The sequence below is a fragment of the Phyllobates terribilis genome, unplaced genomic scaffold, assembly GCF_046119375.1.
Source record: "Phyllobates terribilis strain yellow unplaced genomic scaffold, ASM4611937v1 Scaffold_3__8_contigs__length_932513732, whole genome shotgun sequence".
Lineage (NCBI taxonomy): Eukaryota > Metazoa > Chordata > Amphibia > Anura > Dendrobatidae > Phyllobates > Phyllobates terribilis.
This window is the reverse complement of record NW_027362763.1, coordinates 267,378,725-267,391,928: the sequence shown is the minus strand read 5'-3', so window position 1 is coordinate 267,391,928 and position 13,204 is coordinate 267,378,725. Positions and strand designations below refer to the sequence as shown.

Here is a 13,204-nt window from a genome sequence, read left to right as displayed (position 1 = left end):
CTTGCGACCAGGCCTGGGGCACCTTGAAAGTAAAGGGCACCGTAAGAACGGCGGCGCCCTGTGTTACTTGGCCCTGCGACCAGGCCTGGGGCTCCGCGGAGGTAGGGGGCGCTGTTGGTATTGCGTCGCCCGGGGGTACTAGGCCTTGCGACCAGGCCGATGGTACTTCCTGCTTGGCCTCGCTCGGGGTCGAGGCGTGTGACGTCACAGGGGTCGCGGCTTCCGTTTGAGGCCTAGTCTGCGGCGGTGACGTTGCAGCGACGGGCACGGCAGGGGGTACTTCGGGCTCTGCGACGGGGAGCTGGGGCAGGCACGCGGTTTCCCGGCTCGGGGTAGTGACGTCCCCTTTACCTGCCTCCATTCGTTCGGCTCCCTTCTCGGCGCCGTCTCCGGCCTTCAGTCCTCCTGCGCCATCCTCAGAGGCGGTCTGTCTCCTCGTCTCGGGTGGCGTGCTCCGCTGACGAGTCTCGATCTGCTGGGCCATCTCTCGGCTCCACTCCGCCAACGTCTCCCGCTGCACCTGGGCCATCCTCCGTGCGAGGCCCTCCAGCGCGGTCTGTGCACACTCCCGGTCTCGGGGGAGCTGTGTTAGGATCTCCAGCAGGCCTTCTGGAGTGGCGACCTGCAACAGGCTCCTGACCACTGGGTCGGTGCTGCCTGGAGTGGCGGCCCGCATCAGGCTCCTGACCACTGGGTCGGTGCTGCCTGGCTCTCCCTCCATCTCCGGGTGTGCTTTCTCTGGACTCTCTTCCAGACGTCTTGTCTCCGGGTGCGCTCTCTCCAGACTGCTCCAGGCGACACCCATCTTTGTTCTCTTCTTCTGTCTCCGCCCATATCGAGGGTGGTCCCGGGGCAACTTAGTGATTGTCAGTTCCAGGGGCAGTTCTCTTACGCTGATGGACACTTCCAGCATCACAGTCTCTGTTGGTGGGCGCGGTTTCCGCTTTTGGCGCCATTCTTCGACCTGGCCCACGATGGGAGGTGGCCTTTTGCCACCCTCTGGCACGCCCATAATGGCGTCCGCTCTTCCAAGGCGGGAAATCTTTGGAAATGGCGGGAATCGTCTCCCAGTGGCGGGAAACTCCATGGATGGCGGGAAAAAGCTGCAAATGGCGGACAACCGGCGGGAAACGACCTGTGATGAGGCCCGATGGCGGGGACCCTCCGGAACCGGCAGGAAACTTCTTTTTAAGGTAACGGTGTACTTTTCTTCAGGCACGCAGTACCCGGTTGTTGCGGGCACGTTATCCTGCCGACTACGCCAAAGTTGACGCGCCCCCTGGGCCAGTGTTGTTGGGGATACCCGGAGCCGGATCAGATGGGGGTTGTAGTCTCCGAGTGGCTGTGACCCGGTCCGTGCCCAGGGTGTCAAGCTCAGTGTGTGGCAGTCCTTACTGATGTTACTAAAGTTCTTTATGTCGACTACGCCACCCGTTGAATTGCGGTCACTACGGCCGCCGCTGCAGCAGGGTCCGCTGAGGCTGATGGTGTTTGTGCAGCTTAGGTAGTATAACCCCCAACGGGAGGGGTATAGCCTCAGGGGGTCAGGTGCAGAGGATGGTGGTTGTGGAAGTGCAGGGAAGATGGTAATGAGAGTCAGAGTCGGGTTGTGCAGTTCAGGGTTCTTTACTTACTGCTGTTCTTGTACCGGTCACTCCGGCCTTGAGTGACCACCCGAGCCGTGCTGCGTCCACCAGGTCCTGGACTCGGCCAACCCCCAAGTAGTTCTGGAGCGTGGTTCTGAGCTCCCTTTCTGTCCTGTCCTCGTCTCTGGCCTTCCCCACCAGGGATCCACCTATGTCCGGCTCCCTCGGGCCTCTTGTTGGCGAACCCTTGTCTCTGGGTTCCCTGACCCTATGCGTGGTCTGCCTTCCGGGTGGATATAGTGGGTGGCCGTGGCAGATTCTGCCCACGGCCTCCGGTTCCTGGCTAAGGTGTGCTGTAGCCTCTGCCAGCTTGGGATCCGGTACCCTGTTGCCAACTCTTCACCCTTTGATTTAGTTTGGGCTCTCAGAGTTCCTTCTTTCTCCCCCTCTGGGTCTTTCTTTCTCCTCTCTCACTCTTGGCTCTGGGGCTGCTCTGCTCCTCTGCTTTCCTCCACTGCTCTGCAAAAGACTTACTGACTGACTGACTGACCCTGATCTAAGATGGTGCCCACCTTATATACTCCCTCTATGTGTGAGCTCAGGTGACCAGCACCCAATGAGCTCCTAACTTTACCCAGGCTGCTCCCCCTATCTGCCCCTACACTACTGGGATGTTCCACCCCCCTCCCACTCCAGCCAAGGACAGACTCGGTCGTACCTGCACATTATTAAGTGGGAGTACCATTGGTCTGTCCTCCGGAAATGGGATGTGTGTAGTGCATGCAGCTAACTGAGCTCAGTTCCACACTCCATCCTTACCCGGGAGTGGAATATCACACCTCTGGGTTGAGGTGCAATACCCCTGTAGCAGCCGAATCCTCAGGGTGCTACATTAGATACACACATCTGTTTTTAACGGTCCATGTGCACGGACTGGCCTCTGGTCTCCTCACCTAAATTTGACAGCCACACAGGCATACATGAGGTGGTCAAGTTTGGGTCAGTAAACTCATGGCCAGTGCACATTCAGACTGCAAAACACGTATGAATCCGGCCTAACTCAAACTATCGAACCAGGAGTCTAATAAATGTGAATGAATATGAAGCTTAGGCACTCCAGACTACTACAGGTGCTCTCTGAAAAGCAGGCTGGTTTATAGTGATGTAATAATGTGCTGGATCAGCATTATGGAGGCCTGTTAAGTGTGGGAGCTTGTACCTTACTAGCATGTCTTTATAAGATATCATATGGATTCTTTAAAGATACCCATAAACATAATAGCAAAAATTGGTCAAACTTGCCAACATATAGTATGTGAGACCTGGGCAATGATCTTACGTGTATAGGCGCCTCCACAATGTCCAGCAACAGGTGTCAGGGATCAGGCATTCTGATTTTCAACTGCAAATCATTTCGTTCTGAAGGAAGATATGACACCAGCAGAGGGTGTCTAGCAGCACGCTTATCTCTGTCAGTTGAAAACACATGCACACTCGGCCAACCAAACCACGCATGTGTATGTAGGGAATAAGGTTTATTAGGAATAGCTTTACCAGACACCTATTGAAAGTATAAAGGCACCTAAAGGGAATCTGTCAGCAGGATTTTGCTACCTCATCTGAGAGCAGTGTAATGTAGGTAAAGATAAGCTGAATCCAACGATGTATCACTTAGATTACTGAGTGCATCAGTTCTGACACAATCAGAGCTTTTAGATTTAGAATGAAGCAGAGCTGAGAAAGCTAACCCCGCCCCCACCAGGCTCTATTTGTACAAAGTCCATAGACGGTGAGGTGCCGATCACAGAAAGGAGGGATGCCTGACTAGTGTTGTTAATCTCTTTGTGATAAATTGTTCACAGTTAGTAAACAACAACACTTTGACAAGTGACACATCCCTGAATTCTGTGTTTCAGCCTCAATCTCCTGCTGTCTTCAGATTACATAGCAAAAACCTGCTGACAGATTCCCTTTAATTTATGGACATCTATGGACTGATTTCTTTGCCTGTGTAGATTGGATAGGTTAACGACATCTGGTGAGAATTTAATATCAAAAGCACCTTTACAAATATATTTACTTAGAAAATTGGTGATGTGTTCAATACTTATTTCACCTGCTGTGTGTGTATATATATATATATAGATATATATATAGATATATATATATATCTATATATATTACATTTCTATTTTGCTTTATATGACATAAAAAAGATACTTTTACCACCTAGAGAACAGACAAAATTAATTCCCTCCATTGTTTTTTCTCTGATGTCCCCGATAATGGGTTTTGAGGTTAGCCTTAGTGACCCATACAGTTTTTACAAGTTTACAGGACTCGAGGGGTTTCAGAACAAAGTTGTTTCTTCAAGGTCAAAGAGAGCAGGCTGGAAATGTGTCTAGGCTTTTCTCACTCATGCTAGCACCATTACATTATATATCTTAAGGATAGTCATGAGGGATTCATGTTCTGTTGAACTAACATCTAACTGCCAATACATAACGATACTAAATATGATGGCTTGTTATGGGGATGGTGAGAACATAAAGCCCCCAAAATTGACAAAAAGGAAACAATCATATTATTTATTTAAAAAAGCACTCCCATCAAAATCTCTATCCTCTTAATATATTGAAATCATATTATAGAAGAGCAAAATGAGCAATTGTATGTACACAGTGTCATATAATATCATGATTGTAATATATTAAGAGCATAAAAATTTTGATGGGAGGAGGAGTGCTTCTTTAAAGAGGTGAAACAATATCTCTTTGAATCTACCAGACCGAATAAGGAAATGTGTTTTCACTAAAAACTTTATCCAGAAATTAGAAAGTTATTTATTGATCCACTCACGTAGAAAAGGGAGGATGTAGCACATACTGTATAAGCCTTGAGTTGCTGTTTCAACAAGCTTTCTTTCCACAAACGATCATCATAGTTAAAAGAAATCACTGCTGGGTAACAATTATGGTCACAACTCAAAGTTAAAGGATTATTTCCAAAATAGTAAGTTATAACTTACTTATTACTGGTGGGTCCGACCCCTGGACCACCAGCGTTCCCAATCTTGAATGGGGCAGAGGTGCACATGCTCAATCTATGCTCCATACATTGTCTATGGAACTGCAGAAGAAAGCCAAGCATAGCTCTATTTTAAGAAACCCTTAACACCATTTGCAGTTTTTCTATAGAATTAGTAACTTTGTAAATTCTTTAGATTAGAGTTTAGTCTCTATTATAGACAGAGATGGGTTCACAGTTTGGCTAGTTGACACTGGAAACAGCTTATTGACAGACACAAGCTGTAGACAGACCCTAAGGCTGTGCAGCATTCGTGTAGCATTTACAATTCTTATTTTTTTCTACCCAATGCCAAGAATGGATTAAAAATGAGAAGATTTATAAATAATTCCTTCCATTAGTTGAGTTTCTATAATGCAGTTATACAGTTATTTTTTTCTGTATCAGATGACTGTACACTCAGTGTCAGCAGATATAAGTTCTATGCAAAAAAAGAGCCAGCTAGTAATATTGGGAGATTTCAGCTCTGAAGCCTGCAGTATTGTAGATATAGTTCTAGACTATAATACAGACTGTGTTATTCTCATATGTAAATTGTAATTTCTGGATGAAGACTCATGTGGTCAGTCCGACATTTATTTTACCGCAGTTGTTGAAACGCCCTATTTTTGATGTTTATAATTGTGCATATGACCAGGGTGTCACACACCTGTCCCAGCTAGGAGGGTTATGTGGCCTTCTGTGATGGCTGCTGTCCTTTGCTATACTCTGTGCAATAAGCTAACTCACTGTTATTGGATTCTGTTCATATTGTGCATTCATCCTTGCAATATGTATGTGGTTCCTCTGTGTACTGCTTCGGGCTTGCTGTCTCTGTGGCGCCCCTGAGGGTTCAGTCGCCACAAGGGTACTGTACCTCAGATGAGGTGTGGTATCTCCTCTTCCAGGTAAGGATGGAGCATTTCTCGGGACCCTACTTTACCACTCAACGCTACACCACTCCTGTCCTGTAGGGGGCCTAAATGCACCAGGGTGCTGCCCCGGTCCGGGATAGAGGAGATGGGGGGAACCAAAGATAGGGGGAACCATGTAGTGGGTGAGGGTGTAGGACACACTTTTAGGAAACACTTACTGATTCATATTTAATGTATGGCCATCTTAAGTTCAAGGTCTTTGATTGTGATCTTCATCGGTGATTGTGGTCTCCGTCTCTAATCGTGGTTACCCACCAGAGTTCAGCCTAAGGCCGCATCTGACAGAAGATACACGGTCCTCGTTCTCTGGCCTTGAAACGGGGAGCCGGTTAGAGTTAACCACTGTCTCTACCCGGTCAAGGTCCTTACCTAAGAAGGCCTGGAGGGGAGCAGATGAGATAGGCTCCACAGGCAAAAGAATCCCAGGGGGATACGGACGGAGCGGCATATGCCACCTGTATTTCTTACTCTGGCCTAGTCAGAGGGATTCCTGCTGCAAGAGGGGTGACCGGCCCCCGATATCTGACTTTGTTACTTCACGTCTCAGTCGGAAAAGCCCAGAGGCTTAGTGGATCCCAGGGGGATACGGATGGAGCGGCCTACGCCACCTGTATCTCTCACACTGCGTTCATCCAGTGGGACCCAGCCTTACACTACGTTCGCACCACGCATACAGTCAGGAGAAGACTTAGTGGGAGAACTTGCAAGGAGAGGAACACACACCAGAGGGGTCTTGACAGGTGCTCCTGATCTACCTGGAAAGTGCTGAACCCCCTTCCTGGTGGCCGCCGTACGCCGTGAATAGCAGAGGGAAGCTTTGCGGCTAAAGTTCATCTGAATGTGAGTAAAAACCCTGGATGACTTCACACCCCGCTTCAGCCTGTTATTTCCCGCGCGGCACTGCACCCACCATCACCAAACACTGCCCTGAGGCCTGCTCCGCCTGTGGGGAGCCATCCCATCCTAGCTGCCCATATCACCAGCCTCAGTGGACTGTAGCAGCGCTGGTGGCCCTCACCAGACACCACAGGTGGCGTAGTCGAAATACCACTCATCCTAAAAGAAGCCCAATATTTTTATGTGACAGCCCTGTGCACGGAACGCGTCTAGGCCACGGCTGCATCCCCCTCAACATCAGCAAGAGGCCCGGCTCCGAGTATTCCCATTTCCCAAGGAGGGCTAGTGCGTCACATCTCCCTCTTCATCTGCTCGCCTGATCCTATGGATCCAGCCTGATCAAGTCCTCGCTCCTCCTCGTGCCCTATAGCCAACAGCACCAACACCCTGGGTCCCTATGTCCTTGCTGACCTGCGGCTTTGTGAGTCCATCTCACAGGGTGAGCCTAACACAGGGCTTGATTTCATGAATCTTGTAAAGGGAAAGTCAGAAACTTTAACCCACAACCCCAATCATTAATTTGATTGTGTAACACTTGAAAAGAGAAACACTACTGCAACAGTGAGAAATCGAGCTTTAATATTGAGTCTGGAAGGACATTGGGGCATGACGAGGTACTTCTGGAAAATGATCTGCCCGAGAGCTTGTGTACACGACTGTATACATCGGACGAGTGCTATCCGATAAAAAAAGGGATTGCACTCTGACCAATGTTATTCAATAGGGCACTGCAGATGAACAGATTTTTTGTCAGGGAAGTCATAGTGGAAAAATCCAGCAACTGCAAAAATTTTATATATATAAAACATCACATTTATTTGAATATGGTTAAAAACAAAGAAAAAAATGAAGAGAATATAAAATAGCATGGTGGACACAGGATCTACGCCTTTCAAGCCTTACAGGCTCTTAGTCTTGACAAATACTGTAAAAAAATGTGGATATATATATCATAACTGCCCAAAAGGGCGTATTCACAAATTCAATGATTGCCTCAAAGTTTAACCTTGTAGGGAAACACTGGGTTTGTGTATATAACACCATGGAGAAAAACCATATGGCTCACACTGAGTGTGTGTGAATGATGGCATAAAAGATGTATATACAAATGTAAACCCATTATAATTATTCACATTCCATGGATAAGAATTAAGAAACAAGAAATACGTATATTGTATTGCAATCCCTATTATGGAAAATATGTTTGACACAAATAAAAAAAGAAAAGAAAACGTGTATGTATTTGCTCATTCAGAGGCATACGTATAAAGCTGGATAATGTCATATATGACCTTTTTATATGATGAAAAAGTATATATATCAACATTTTGTTGTTTTATCATTAATATTTAAACAGAATAAATGCACAAGAACTCTGTGCACACATATGTACAAAAACCATTTGTATAGATAAATTCATTAACATGGATAGAGTACAACAAAAAAATTCTCAATAGAAATACATGAAATCATTTTTCAAATTGAGACCCTTGAGACTCCGGTGCTCAAATGTAAGATCCAGAAACCCTCTTGTTTGTGAAGGAAGCAAGCCCAATTTCCTCCCCTGATCTAGGCATTTAAAGGGTGGAATTGCCCTTACTGATAAAGAAGAGCAATCTCCCTGATGTATAAGGTGAAAGTGTGGAGACAAACCTGACGTAGAACGTCGCAGCTTAGTGGGGTTGGGAACGGCATTGTGCATACTGTATTCTCTGAAAGTCTGATCTTTGATTTTCACGTGGTAAACCCAATATATTGCAGGCAGCTGCATACTGCCAAATCTACTACATAAGTAGTGTTTCAGTTAATGAAATGTTTAATATCCTATGTGCGTTTAAATTTTTGTGACATAAAGACCGAAGTCTTGGTCATATATTTACATAAACCGCATTTTGGTTGTCTACACCGAAAATTCCCTTTACAGGATAACCAAGTATTTTTGTCAGACCTAATCAGCGTGAGAAAAGAATCAATCGCAGCATGCATGATTTTTTTCTGGAAATCAGATGAGACTCACCCTTTCAAGTCTATGGGTGAGAGACAAAAATCTGATGTCGCAGTATAGCATCCACATTTTACAGATTCATTCCAATTCTGTAATATAGGAAACTATAAATGGTCTTGTAAATGATTAATAGCGGTCGTGTGGCCTTAGCCTTACTCTGTATTCCTTACTTAGCAGCACCCTCCCCTGACTAATTGACAGGTCCGTTTGCTCTGGTACACTGGCCTATCAGCCAGGGGAGGGCGCTGCTAGATAGGCAATGCAGTGTGAAGAAGAGAATCTAGAAGTGCATTGTCACGCCCCAATGCACTTCCAGACACAACTTCAAAAATGCAATTTCTCGCTTCTTTGGTGTCATGAAAGGATCGACTGGCTTATGTCTTAAAGGGCTACACAGGTATATAAATGATTTGGAGGGCGTAACGTTTCTGACAGGTTCCCTTTAAATATTATTTTTTATCAGTCTTCCTACTTGAGCAGAACCTATAGCTGTGTTCATCTTTCTGGTGCATGAATATAATACAATAACTACTGAGAAATCTGTCAGAATCTGTGCCATTAGTGATAGTAATTGTCACCCAGCATCTGCTACCGACAGCTGCACAGAATGTTAAAGGACTTTACTCAGGAGTATAGCTCAGAGACTTATTATTTCTGGCATTTTTTAGGGGGAAAAAACTCTCGAAATCTTCAATTCAAGCAACAAACCTCAGATGAAGTATTGATTAGAGACGGTAATAATAGAGCAGCATGGAAGCCTAAGATAAGCAACACTGGAGGGAGCCAAATAGAAGAGTCAGAAGAGTCAAAGAGCCTCAATGAGCGGAAAAACAGATCCTACAGCGAGCGCAGAATAACAGAAGCACCAGAACAGCCATGTCCCACATCAGCCCATACGAGAGTCAATTTATCTATTCCATTCTGTCTCCTAATGATAAGTAATAACGGTAGCATTTATGTGAAGGCTATATGTGACATTTGTCTAGGATGACACCATGAGGCAACGTAGCAGGAAAAGTCTCCTTATTTTGTAGCTACCTTGCATTGTACTTATTCACTTACGTTCTGATAAGACACAGGTAGAAGAGTAGTTTTACATCATTTTGAGAGCTCATTCACACAGCAGTATTTTTGGTCCTAGTGCGATCTGAAAAAAATGAACAGCATTCGGACTTATATTATTCAATGGCGCAGTTCAGATGAGCGATTGTTTTCAGTGACCAAATTTGCATGTGAAAAATCGCAACATGCACTAATTTCTTCTGTAAATTGGATGAGACTCACCCAAGTCTATGGGTGTGAGGAAAATAAAAGATCGGATGCCATACGGAGACACAGTATAGCATCTGGTTTTTACGGATGTACTACAATTCTGTAACTTTGGAAACTGTAAATGGTCCTGTAAATGATTAATAGCTGCTGCTGTGAAAAAAACGGATTGTATACGAACTGCACATGGATTACAAATGAGAAAAAAATCATCCAAGTTTTCTGGATGAAACTGAGCAATTTTTTTATATGCTTGTCTGAACTCACCCTAACAGTAACTGTACTGTGTTAAATATACTGCACATAAAAGTATGCCAACTTTAGACTGCATGGTGGTTTAATAATTAGCATAGTATGTTCTCTCCATGTATACTTTCAGATTAATTACATGTTGCAATTGCTGAGCTTGGAAATCTGTTTGAATGGTGGGATTCACACTGTAACAGTCCAATATATAATTCACAAAGGAGGAAAGTGTGGTGGTTTTAGTTTATAAGGGGGCATTGGGGTCTGGGGTGTATCCTATAGAGATGGTATGGCAGTCACAGTATACAATATAAGGGTTTGGTGTGGTGGGAATATTTTATAGAAGAGGATAGTGTGAAGGCCATCTACTTTAGGAGGGATATTGTGGGGGTCATTTTTTTGTGCAATGACAGTGAGGGACCATAATTTACTCATCATGGGCACAGCGTAGTGTTTATTTAGAGCACAGCATGGGTAGTTATATTTATTCACTCAGCATTATAATGACACTGTTTTTAGGGCACAGTGTCGGGATGTGCTGCCAAAGACCAGAAAAGAGGGAAGTCTGCAGATGAGCCATGGCAGTGAAAGGATATCAAGGTATCAGGATCTGGGCCGATAAGGTACCTAAATCTAAGGGGGCGTTTACTTTGGCCAATAGCAGCCTTTAAACTAATACCGATCTGCTATATAATGACGTTCAGCAGTTTTTAATATTTTGTTTAGACAAGCTGTGACTGCACTTTCATGTGCACTTAACGATCGTTAACATGATCGTTCTTTGGACATAGAGTAGCATTGTTCGGCAGCATGCGTGAACACAAGACGATGTGCTACTGAGAACGATGATATATTTTGGAAGTTTGTCACCCCCAAAATGCTAATTAAACTGTATATACACAATTATATAGGAGACGGAGTCCTTATAAAAATCATACCATCATATAGTGTCGCTGAGTGCATCCTCTTACAGTCACCGCTGTACTTACGAGAGCTTCAATCAGCAAGATATCTTGAGTAAACAGTATTTACTTCATACTGGTTAAACATGAGATACAATTCAGTGTCACACAGTCTGTGTGCTGCTTACATAACACATTCAGGAAAGGAAAGAAAAAACACAGGAAGTAAAAACAACCAACAATTGAGAGCTTTCCTCCCACCATAAAGCAAGCATATAACTTTACACACTATCGCCATCTGCTGTCTGGTTAGTATAAAGTCCTCCTTACACTTATAATAAGTCCTGATCTGTTGCATATGCCAACATATAGTTCTAATTATTTGCTGAAAAATCTTTTATTTATTTTGCAAATGAGGGTGCTTTGGTGCACCCTTGGCATGGGTTATGAGTTGCTGCACTGTTATGAACTCCTATTTGCTCCAGTGGCTTTAGTGAGATTGAGGGGTGTTAAAGTAAGAAGACAGCATGTACACATCACAATGCCTCCTCCTCGTTACTAGAGGTGCTCACACTTACCGATGCAGTGAACAGCAGACAGGCAGGAACCAGGCATCAGTATGTGCCCGGTAATAGGAAAGACGATGATCCAGCTCCACAGACTCCAATAGTAAAAACAAATGTCTTTTATTTCGAATTTTTAAAAAATATCCAGATGGCGATAATGTAACTCCAGCTGGTAGAAGAACAATACTTCTTCTAGCATTGGTCTGGGTGTTTATAAACTCTCAGTCTACATAGTTACATAGTTACATAGTTTATAAGGCCGAAAAAAGAAAAGCGTCCATCCAGTTCAGCCTATTTCTTGTGCACTGCAGCTATTCCGCTATTCCTATACCATGCGGTATAGGCCAATTTACATCATTGAGGAAAAATTCACTTCCCGACTCCAATCTGGCAGTCAGATTAAATCCCTGGATTAATTAACTAAGCATAAAATGTAATTTTATTGTTCTCAAGAAAGGTGTCCAGGCCTCTCTTGAACTCTTTAAGTGAGTTGGACATCACCACTTCCTCTCCCAGAGAGTTCCAGAGTCTCACGGCTCTGACCGTAAAGAATCCCCTTCTATGCTGGTGCAGGAACCTCCTTTCCTCCAGACGCATAGTGTGCCCCCTCGTCTTTGTCACCATCCTTCGTATAAACAGGTCATGGGAGAGATCTCTGTACTGCCCCCTGATGTATTTATACATGTTTATGAGGTCTCCCCTAAGCCTTCTCTTTTCCAATGTAAATAGGCCTAATTTTGACAACCTCTCTGGGTATTCTAGTCCCTCCATTCCCTTTATTACCTTAGTCGCCCTCCTTTGTACCCTCTCTAGCTCCATTATGTCTTTCCTGAGCACCGGAGCCCAGAACTGTGCACAATATTCTAAGTGCGGCCTTACCAGCGCTTTATACAGAGGAAGAACAATGTTCTCATCATATGCCCCTATTCCTCTTCTGATGCATGCCATGACTCTATTTGCCTTCGCAGCTGCTGCCTGACACTGGGCACTCCAATTTAATTTGCTATTAACCAAGACGCCCAGGTCCTTCTCCATGTCAGATTTCCCCAACGGTTTCCCATTTAATCTGTATGGGTGACTGCTGTTTTTCTTTCCCATGTGCATGACCTTACATTTATCGGCATTGAACCCCATTTGCCATTTTTTAGCCCAACTCCCCAATTTATCCAAATCCTCCTGTAGCTGTGCCCTGTCCTCATCTGTATTAACTACTTTACAAAGTTTAGTATCATCTGCAAATATTGCTATTTTACTATGCAACCCTTCCACTAGATCATTAATAAATATATTAAATAATATAGGGCCCAAGACAGACCCTTGAGGCACCCCGCTAGTAACCCTGACACACCCTGAGCTTACTCCATTGATAACCACCCTCTGCTTTCTATCACTCAGCCAGCTATTTACCCACTTGCACACATTATCCCCCAGACCAAGCATTCTCATGCTTCATGGAGTCGCCGGTGATATTCACATTTTCCCTTGTGAAGTCTTGGAGCTGTACCAGTCAGCTATTTTCCTCTGTGGTGCCCTTGGAGGACATTTGGTGTTATCTCTCTGGTGTCTGCTCAAGCTAAGTTTTCCCCCTATGTTTGTCTCCCTTGTTGTCTTTAGTTTATAGTGGGGAATGACCAGTGCTCATCCACTTCCCTATCAAGGGCCTAGCTCTAGGGATATACAGGGCTTAGGTTTCCTGCTCGGCGATTGGTGTTGAACCAATATAAGGACGGAA

General features: G+C 44.8%; 1 protein-coding gene across 1 annotated transcript in view; it reads right to left on the bottom strand.

Moving 5' to 3' along the window:
* SCHIP1 (schwannomin interacting protein 1) overlaps positions 1-13,204 on the bottom strand; it is a 771,081-nt gene that overhangs the window by 375,555 nt on the left and 382,322 nt on the right. The window lies entirely within an intron of this gene.